The following is a 10,919-nucleotide window of genomic DNA, read 5'->3' on the forward strand; positions in this document are numbered from 1 at the left end:
TGTTCAGTCTCCCCAGTAGACTCTGTGGGTGCAAGCGACACCAGTCTGGGGTGTCTGCCTCCAACCAGGTGGTTTCACTAGCAATATATACCCATGACTTAACTACTGGAAAGAACTGCTTAGAATATATGGATGCATTATGCCAGTACCATTGGTTTTGTGTTCAAAACCACAAAAAATTCAAGGACACAGCAGTGGAAGTTCAATTACAGAAAACCTCTGGAAAACACAACAAAACTAGTGATCACCAAATACTGAAAGCATATGTAGCTTGCATTCTTTATTGTTGATGATTCTCTGTTAACTAAGGTTAGTTACAAGCTGTAGCTTCATCCTAAGCAAAGTCATATTTGGTGCTGTCCAGATTGTTTGATGTTACATTGACCATGAAGTGTTTCTCAACAGTAATTAGAGCAATTGAGCACCATAATGCTAAAATCCATTGGCATGCTCCTTCTCTTGACGCTGTCTTTAAACAACCGGCCAGAGTTTTTTGAAGATTATTTGTTGTGGTCTTCTCCAAGTAGTAGCTCACTTTCTATGTGGCTTTGTCCAAAGCCTGCAAAATGTAATTTATTGAGAAATACTTGATAGCCAAATTGGTACCTGCTTTCTCTGGATGATGCCTGACTTTCAGGGAATGCCTAACTGTCAGTAGAACATGAAAGCAGTGAATGACATCTTGGCAATCTTCCTGGAATACCCTTCTGCCACATGGCATTCTCACAGTCAGTTGTAAGGACCTTATTTATCCAGCCAGTCTAATTCCATGCAGAACTTGTAGTGAAGATCTTTCTCTTGAATACTGTGGTATCTTACATCTATATAACATGCTTACAGAAGTAATCATCTTTGGCATCCTGCTTCTGCTATGAGTATTTGCATATTTTTTTCCTAGAGGCAAATTTGTGGAATTTTCTAGAGTATCAAACTGCAACTATGCAATTAATACATGAAAATATTTTGAAACATGCATGAAGATATTTTTTTGTGCATATATGTGTCTTAGAGAAGAAAAAAATACATTCAAAACCTCGACAGTTTATCCTGTTTTCCTAAAAGCTTATGGCACTTTTTTTGGGACATACTCCAAGTTGTTTCTTAATCTAGTAAGCTTGCCCATAGCTGGGAAGTGACTTCAGAAAAGAAGTTAGATTGCTGGTATTACACAGGCTGGTTTTAAATCCAATTTTCATGGGCCAAGTTGGATGTTATGATGATTAAGTTGAACATCTTGGCCTAAATTTTACCATTCTAATATTTTTACATGATTAAATTACTGCTGAATAGATATACTTAATGACCACTCCCTCATTGTGAGCTACATTGAAGTACATACATATTACACCATGTACGTTGAGGAAATAACTGGCTCATATAAGTAAAACAGGTCCTTCTTCCCTTTCAGTGTGTGTCTGTTATCTACATGACCCATTATGCACTTTTCAAATTCTTAATAAAGTGCAGGTATTGGGAATGTTTCTGAGTGAGAGACCATTTACTCATAACAATTAATTTCTGGCACTTCCAGTTTGGTCTTTAATTTTACACACAACTTTTCTTTTTGCGAAAAGAAACCAAAGGAAAGACAAGAGGTGATACAATAATTATCTGTTTTTTCCCACCCTACAGATCTGTCTGGTGGTGGTGGTGTTTGATGTTCCCCACAGCATTCTGACCAACCCTGCAACAAAAAAAAAAAATAGTCCATTGGTTATCATTATCAACATTTGCTGAAAAGGGTAAATGCATCATTTGTTCTTTCTCAGAAATGATTTGTGGTAAATGTATTTCAGTCTCGTGTTAGTATTAGTAAGTTTATTGAGAATATGATTAAATAAACTAATATAAAAGTTCTATTTCTAAAAATGTTCATTGATATGAAAGGGTCTCTTTAATACTTAAAAAATGGGATGTTACAAGAATTCCCAGCTTTGCCTTTAATACATTTTGACCAACTTCAATGCAATTTGGTTTGCTTTCTGTTCTCCCAGGTGTGTTTCCATACACAGCAATTTCTCAGTCTCTAAGATGATCTGCGTGATGTCTTTCATTTCAAGATTGTCCTCTTCTAAACTTAAAAAGGTGGATTCTGATAAAGTTCAGTCATATCTTGTCTATTATAGGTTTCCAACTCTGCTTAGTTTAGTAAATGTTCTAGACAGTATTATTTGACTTCTGACTCTGTTCTGATATGTAAAAATATGTTTGTCCACAGAGAAGGGAGAAGATATTTTTTATTTCAGCTCTGATACAAGATCAGGTATTAATAAACAATTTTAACTGCTCATAGGCAAAGTATACCCATATCTACCATCTACAGATTTAGCTTACCTCACAGCTCAACATCCTATTGCAGAGAATAAATTCTACACCGTTTGTCTTTCCCCAATCATGAAAGCAAGGCTTCTTAGTATATTTTTACCCATGCAAATATTGTGTAAATAAGTCTTTTAGCTTTTTAATAATTTTTTTTAATCTGTTGATCATTGAACATATTACAGGGGTGTCAGTGTCTTGTTTTCTAAGCAAGAGTTGGAATAGATAGGTGGAATATTGTCTATGAGCTCACATTTTAAATGTAGAAGACTTTTTTTTTTAAATCAGAATGTTATTTAAACCATAGTACCTACGCACTTTTAGTGCTTTCCACCTCCAAGGATTAATATTACTTCTAAAAGATACAAGGTGTATCCAAGTCTATAGGTGAGGGAATGGATAGTTAGAAAGATAATATGGCGTTCAAGGCCATGGAAATGTTAAGAACAGTAATTGGTATTCACACTGGGACATATAACTTCCACAAGAATTTCTTGTGTCCCATTATAGATTAGATCTGGTCTGAGGTTAGTTTTCTAAGCAAATGTTGAAATCCCTTGTACAGGCAGGTTTGTGGTATATACTTTATAATTCCTTCATTTTCAAAGATAGGTTATACTTAACAATATATCTTCTGGTTAGAAATATTTCTTACAAGAAAACTGGAGGGATGGGAATAAGCGTTAGCAATCCAGAATATCATCTGAGTCATATGCTCAGCCTTCCTTTAAAGGGAATGTACTTTAAACAAAGTCTTGTTTTTTCATATCTGTTTTCCACTGTGTTATTTCATATATTCACTACTAGTTGGAAAGTAAAGGTCCCACAAGTAACAGAAGTAGCAGGTCAATTCTGTAAATCTGATTATGACACATAGTTCAGATCATAACTCCTTATAATGATAGAACACCAATGCATTGTCATCATGTATAGTATTAACAGAAACATATTAACATTACACTAAATTGCAAATTTTAAATTATTTTCCCTGAGGAAACCATAGAAACTGCTAAGGCTGTGTTGAAGATGAGAAAAACAATTTATTTACACAAAGAATTCTGAAATAGCTATTTCAGCTGAAATAAGAAAAGCAGATGCAGCTTAATAGTTGCAGATACTAAGTAAGATTTAAAATGGGGTGAGAAATAGCACAAGCTTTGGAGAAAAACATCAAAGAGACATTTAAAGGAACAGGTAAAAGAATGGAAAATAATAAAGGGGAAAATTTTTCTAGGACTGTCCAGCATGAAAGAGCACGTGGAGTGTGAGATAATCCATTTTTTTAGTTTTCATTGAGGAACAGAAAACGTTCCATGGAATGCAGAGGCCAGACCACTATCTCTGCAGAACTCTGTCTTTCACAAGACAACATTTTTTGAAATAGTGTTCCAAACACAAATCAATGCAGATTTCTCCTGCTGCATCTGCATACAAGTATCTCAAGTAGCCATAGAGTGTGGAGTAAAATTTTCTATTAAGTTCTCATGGTTTTGACACTAAAGAGCTGGTGACAATGTTTTCAAAGTCAATCTACTTTAGGAAAATCTAAGAATGTTTTGGAAGAAGAATATTGATAGTTTAGACAATTTACTTTGGACATCCAGTCTTTTAATCGTTGTGCAGTTAGTGTGTTATTGTCAGCTAATGAACTAGATTTGCCATTTTCTTTTTAAACTGAGAAGTCCAACACATACAAAGAACTTGCTACAAAGAAACTGCTAGTCTGTTCTTGCTCAACTTAATTGACAGTAATGTAACAAAAAAATGACATGATGAAGACATATGCTCGCTATCTTTTTTGGTTTATAAAATATCTAGAAAAGATGCCATAGACCTGTATATTGTTCAGATATAAACATATTGTAAAATGACTCTACATTGAAAGAATGCAAATTAGAAACTTGCTTACTTTTAAAATCTCTAATTGATGCTACCAAAAATGTTGTGTGCTTCCATGTAGTAATCAGGAAAATACTAATACCACTGAATTCAGATTTCATTAGAAATACTCATTTGATTTGGAATGCTATGCTGTTGGCATCCATCTTGGCATACAGATGAAGGAATTGTAGATGTAGCTGATCTAATGGAATTAGATCTAATGGGTTATTCAGTTGGAGAACAGTGTTTAAAAAAATTTATAGGAAGAAGATTTATTAGTAGCTTCATGACTAATGTGTAAGCAATCTGTGAAACATTTGAACTGTGAAACAGTTTAGTTTTAGATTCTAGCATTTATTGTGGCATGGACTCACGGAAAATTTGTCAAGCAAACGATATGTGACTAAAGGTAGTCATAGTTAAGAATTCTTCTTTTGGAAAGCATTTCCTTGACTTAAAGAGATCCACACTTTTTCCACTTCATTATAAGAGTAGTTTATACAAAACTGAAAAGGAAGAAAACACTATAGCAAACTATGGAGTGTAATGAATATTTACACTGAAATTTTGCAGCTCACTGAGACATTATATTCTTCTTTCTGTCTTGTAAACTGGTTAATTCAGATATAGGCTTTCCTGGCTGGCAAAAAATTTAGGTAGCTTTTAAGTTAAAGTTATTGGAAAACTTCTAACATCTTTTTAGGCATCTTGATCAATGTTTGGATCATTTACTGATTCAGAATCAACTGCTCTGCAGTTTCTCAGAAAATTAAATATGTTTAGTATTTAAAAAAATCAGCATGTTTTGAAATCAGGAGCCTACCGTTCCTACAGAAGAAAGTTTAGTGAATATCAAGTATCACCACATTTCTTCCTGAAAACAGCAATGAAGCTATCTCTTCTGGGATGTGTAAAATTTTGTGTGCACTCCAAAACAAAGTGGCATGGCATAGCTGAGAAAAATTTGAGCCCTGACACCAGCGATGGTCTTGAATAGCTTCCCTTGAGGCAAACTAAAAACTGAGCTAGGTTTCAAATGCTTAAAATGGAGCTAGGTTTACCATGGTTAAATGGTAAAAATGGAGCTGGGTTTACCATTATCAGCAGAAAAGCGATCATATGGCTTCAGCCCATATGACAGCAGAAGGGCTGTAGCAAAAAGTGGTGTCTCTTAGTTCTATCCATCTCAAGCTTGCAGTTCTAAAGGTAAAGTTTTCAGTGCTGATCAATAGGCAGAGAAGTGTGGATTTGGAGCAGTACAATGATTTTTCTGTTAAAAACTGCTTGCCAGTAAGTGTAAATAGATGCAAAGTTATGCACAAGTGGCATGACTGATGCATTTGCAGTGATGGCTTTATATATTGTTGCTTTACTTTAGCTTGAATGGAAGAATTCCGTATGGGAATTTTTAAGTGCAACTTTTTATCTCTGCAGCTTTCATATACTGATCTCACTCATATTTCTACTTTTGGACTTCTCTTCAGTACTGAGAAGTCAGATTCTCTGGCCACTCATCTTACTGCTGTATATATCCTTTTCCCGGCACAGAACCAATTTTTGTTGTTGTTATTAATAAGTATTTTGACCTTGCTTTCTTATGTTTCTTTTCCTGTTGTCCTTCCCTGCCTTCTTTTTTCCACTCTTTCTTTCTTGATGCTGACAATTTCATGAAGCAAAGGAACAAACTTTTTTTCTGCTTTTGTTTATGCTAGAAATCTAGCAATAAGTATTGGTGCAGCTTTAAATGTTATTTCACTGCTGAAACCATAACAAACTTCCTCCTACCTGATGCTTTCAGAAATTTAAAATAAAGATCTCATCACCAAGTGAGAATTAGAACAGTTATTCAATTAGGAAGAAAGCATCAATTAATCTCTGTATGTTAAAAAAGAAATGTGCAGTTGGTGATTTTACTATTTACAGAGGTCTGGGCTTACCATATTTCATAAAAGCACTAGCAAGCAAATCAGTTATGACTGTTATTTTTATATTTATTTATATTTTTCCTATGCAAAGCAAAAATAATCAACAAGCTAAAGTTAAATTTACATTTTTAACAAAGTCAGTCGGATGACCAATCAGCTGATTATCTTATATAACATTGTGACCACTGCGTTCAAATCTGTTAGGATCAATGTTAGGATTACAAAGCTTCCAACTGTATAGAATTTGAAGGTAAAATAAGTAGTATTTCCGATTCTAGCACCACTGCTACATAGCGGTCCTCTTCCTGGAATAATTGTGAGTGTTAATTGCTTTCTTCTCTGTTGCCTTAGACTTGGCATGCTCTGCTTTTTTATAGACAGTGTGCATGCCAAATCTGGCCAGCATGAGACAGTTACAAGAAATTAAAATTAGATAGAGACAGAATTTTAAGAAATATAGTTGTTAAATGTCTGAAGCATTTGAACTGGGATTTTGTTTTGGTGAGATTACATAAATATTTGTTGTAAATAAAATATTTCTTAGTAACTTTCAGTAAATAAAGCTACTTTTGTTCTAAGCTAAATGTTCTTACAAGAAATATGTGAAACTCACATGATCAATTTATGTAGCAGCTCATGTGACTAAATCATGCAAGGTTATCTGTGTTTTTCTCATTCCAAATATTTATAGTGTATGCAGAGCAGCTGAATGTGTGATTTCTTTTCTTTTAATCTGAATAAATTGAGAAAAAAACTCAAAACAGACATAAGAAGAAATTTGTTTGGAATAAAGGTTTTTTTCATAAATAATATAATTTCTAGACTTAGTAGCTAATTGTGGTCTGGAAGTATTACGTTGTGATGTACTTCTGCCACTGTTTGGACTAACATTTTTTTTTGGCATCATGAAGGAAGAAGTAACAGTCCATCTTTGCAAAATATGCAGAGAATTGGATGTCTTTCATCTCGGCCACTTACTTGCGGTGACCCTAGACAAGCAACTTTCCCTTAGTGTACTCCTTGGTTCTCCAAAGTGTGAAACTGAGATTCTCACAAGGTAATAGTTTAATTAAATTTCATAAAGCACTTTCAGATTACCAAAAAGAGTTTGAATTAAGTTCAGTTACTTTCAGAGATGTTGCATGAGCCATTTCATGGTTCTGAATTTATTTCCTAATTATTTTCATACAACTCTGCTGAACATACACATATTAGAAGAGGTGCAACTGGTTTTTGTTTGTCCATATATTACTTTTCTTCTTTTCCTGAACCTTTTCTTTCAGACTTCTATCCCTGAGAAATTCTAATTTTGCATCTAATTAATTCTACTTAATTGTTACTGTTGCTAAACTGCATCTGGTTAAAATGTGTTTAAAGCCTTTGAAACAGGTAGAAAGAATATGGCTTGTTTTCCCATATTTTTATTTATTATGCCTGACTAGTGACTGTTTAGTATTAAAAACATTGGTTCATTGCGTTTGGGTTTTTTTCTTAAGTAAGCAAATTGTAAGAGACAGTGTATCTGTTGAGAAAGCTTTTGTTATTATTTTAGTCTCTATTTTCTCTCCTGACATTTTAAATATTAAAGTTTAGCATATACATCAAGTACAAAAATGCTGCAGTGGCATACTGGAGGCAGAGTCTGAGCTGCTTTATACCTGCTTTTATCAGTATATAGTTTAGTGTGCTGAGAGTGACGTGGAAACCCAGATACTCCATCAGTACTCTGCACTGTTTTTTATTTAGCCTTTATTTCGAATGTAAACTTTCAGTACACACTAATTGGGCTTTTAGTTATAACTTTTTTTTTTTTTTTTAACATCTCTATGCAAAATGAAGCCATTTCTGCTTCTGGAAATGTACCTGTAATGTTACATGTTCGATTCTCAATTCACTAGTGGCTGTAAAATAGCATATGTATCTGGAAGAGAGAAAGAGAGGGAGAGAGAGGTAGGAGTGGTGATGAGTTTCTGCTGTCCTAAGACTTTTTTTTCCTTAAGACCATTTCTGAGGGCAGTTTGTCTCTGCAATTTTTCAGCCAGTATAACTGATATGTATATCATGTCATTATATACTGCCTTCTTTTTTTTTTTGATTACCATACACACACACTTTTCTCACAGTCTCAGTGTTTAGTTTGCATGAGAAGTAGCCATGCCAACTTTATTGATTTCATAAGTATTTGATGGTGTAATAGCTTCACATAGATCTGTTAGTATGTAGTATATGCCAAACAGTAGATGCCTTCCTTTGAAAATATCATAACAGACAAATAGTCCATATTTACAATCATTAGAGAATGTTTGAAATTTCCTTGTATATGTTTTCAGACTACAGTATGTGAACCAAGTGATTTTGTTCTTGGTATTATTCCTTTATTTTCAAATTTTAATTGCTACAGTTTCTTTAATTTCCTTCTTCTACTCAAGCCTGACAGAGACTACCTCGGTCTCAATGTACTGATGAAATTGGTCCTACTAACACCCTTACCATTAGTAATGTTTTAGTCACTTAAATACATGTTCAATTCAGAGAGATCTTCTGCATTAAGTTTTCTGTAACATGATGTCTGCTTTCTGCAGCAGTCCTGATCATGTTACTTTGCCCTAAAGATAAGTAATTTTTCACCCTGCTCTCAGAAATTTGCAAATACATACTTGGTTTTGTTGTAAGATTAGCTTCCCTCTTGTCCAAAATCTGGTCATTTAATAGCAAGAGTTGGCAGCACTGCAAAGTCTTATACATTCAGAATTTTGTAATTTACAGAGATTCTCCTCTGCTGTCTTTTGAAGTTCCATATTTACTAATCACACAGAAAGCCATTTTGGCCAAAGTTATTTCGTCATGTGGGTGAATTGAAAAATTAAATTTGGTATAATTTGAAATGGGCAAATCTGTATTTCTCATTAGGATAAAATCTTTTATATTGATGCATGATAAATGGATTGCTAATGTAAACTGTAATATTTCTGTATTAGCTGGTTTGGGGTCAGGACTTTATGAATAAATCAAATTACTACAATGCAGTATAATATATATTGCAAAGACAAAAAAACACTCTGGTCAAAAAAAAAGGTCCATCTAATCCATTTGATAAATGCATTCCAATATATTTGCATTTATGTTGTTTGTATAAGTAATGCTATTGCCTTTTGTTTTCTTTATGAAGATACAGAATAATCTAGATCCTACAAGTCAAGCTTTATTTATTTTAATAATTTTTAAGAAAACGGATGGTGTCTTACACTTAACTAGATTATTTCTTTTTTTGTCTATCAATTATCATAGAATCATAGAATCATAGAATGGTTTGGGTTGGAAGGGACCTTACAGATCATCTAGTTCCGCTCCCTCTGCCATGGGCAGGGACATCTTCCACTAGACCAGGTTGCTCAAAGCTCCGTCCAACCTGGCCTTGAACACTCCCAGGGAGGGGGCAGCCACAGCTTCTCTGGGCAACCTGTTCCAGTGCCTCACCACCCTCACAGTAATGAATTTCTTCCTTATACCTAATCTAAATCTACCCTCTTTCAGTTTAAAGCTATTACTCCTCGTCCTATCACTACACGCCCTTTCCAGCTTTTCCAGTTATGCCAGAATTGTAACTGATCCTGTTAAGAACTCTGTAAAATTTCACAATTTATTCTCAGTATTATTGAGCAGAATCTCTACTGAGTTCTAGGCATGAGAAGAAAATTGGCAGAGGGGACAGAAAAGGGGTCATGATGTGAAGTAGTAGTTAGTACGTGGACTTCCTGGAATGATGAAGCAAATAAGCACAGCTCATACTGCTGTTCCAAGACATGTGATGGTGTGGATTAAAGAATATAGGTGATGACACAAGGGGGATTTGAGGGAGTGCGGGAGGAAGAACTGAAGTATACAGAGTTCTGGTCATATATACTATGCCATAAACACATTCATGTATCTAAACAAGTCAGGAAAAAATTTAATTATTTTGGGTTGAAAACAGGCCATGCAAATATGAGTAGGCACTGAATTATTGAATTATGGACCGGAATTTATTGAGAATTCAAAGCATTATTTTTAAGTTCAAAATATGAAATCTTACATTGCTGTTATACTGAAGTGTCAGCTCTGATGTGCAATGTTAAGACAAGAAAATGAACATAGTAAAAGATGGAAACGCTGGTTCAGAGACAAGAATTTGATGTGAGCATGAAAAAAAAGGAAAATGGAACTGGCTTATATAGGATGGCTTTTTGTTTTTTAGTTCTTCAAGTTCAAATAGACTGGTAACAACTGCTTCAGCAGAAAGCTGTGACACCTTTCCTACTCCCCTTTTTGCATCATACAGTTCATGTTTTCCACATGTACCTCTAGGAGATTACCCATACATCTTTATGAACATTTTTCTGACAGTAGTGCGGAAATATTAATCCCTTGAGAGAAGAGCACAGAAGATTGTAATATTCAGTTGGCCAGCCTGTATTCTCATTGTTAGCCCTTAGAACTTAGTTTAGACTTAGGTTTCCAGACATCAAAGTCAGTACCTTTCCAATTCAGATGTTGCTTCTGAGAGCGTTTTTGTTAAAGTGTTTCCTTTGATGAATAACTATGTTTTCTGGTGTTACTTTTCAAATTGAAGGAGTAGCCTGAACAGGAGGCTGTTACCGATTCCTTTGTCCTATGAAGGTTTTCATTTGTATGAGCCTTCCACACTCAGCTGAACTGAGACTAAACCAAAGGGTAATCGTACTAGTTCCATGCAACAGCTTGGGTTATTCACTGGAATTTAACAGTTTATAAAACCTCCTGAAAGTTTTAGGCAAC

Source organism: Opisthocomus hoazin, chromosome 7 (assembly GCF_030867145.1).
Source record: "Opisthocomus hoazin isolate bOpiHoa1 chromosome 7, bOpiHoa1.hap1, whole genome shotgun sequence".
Classification (NCBI taxonomy): Eukaryota; Metazoa; Chordata; class Aves; order Opisthocomiformes; family Opisthocomidae; genus Opisthocomus; species Opisthocomus hoazin.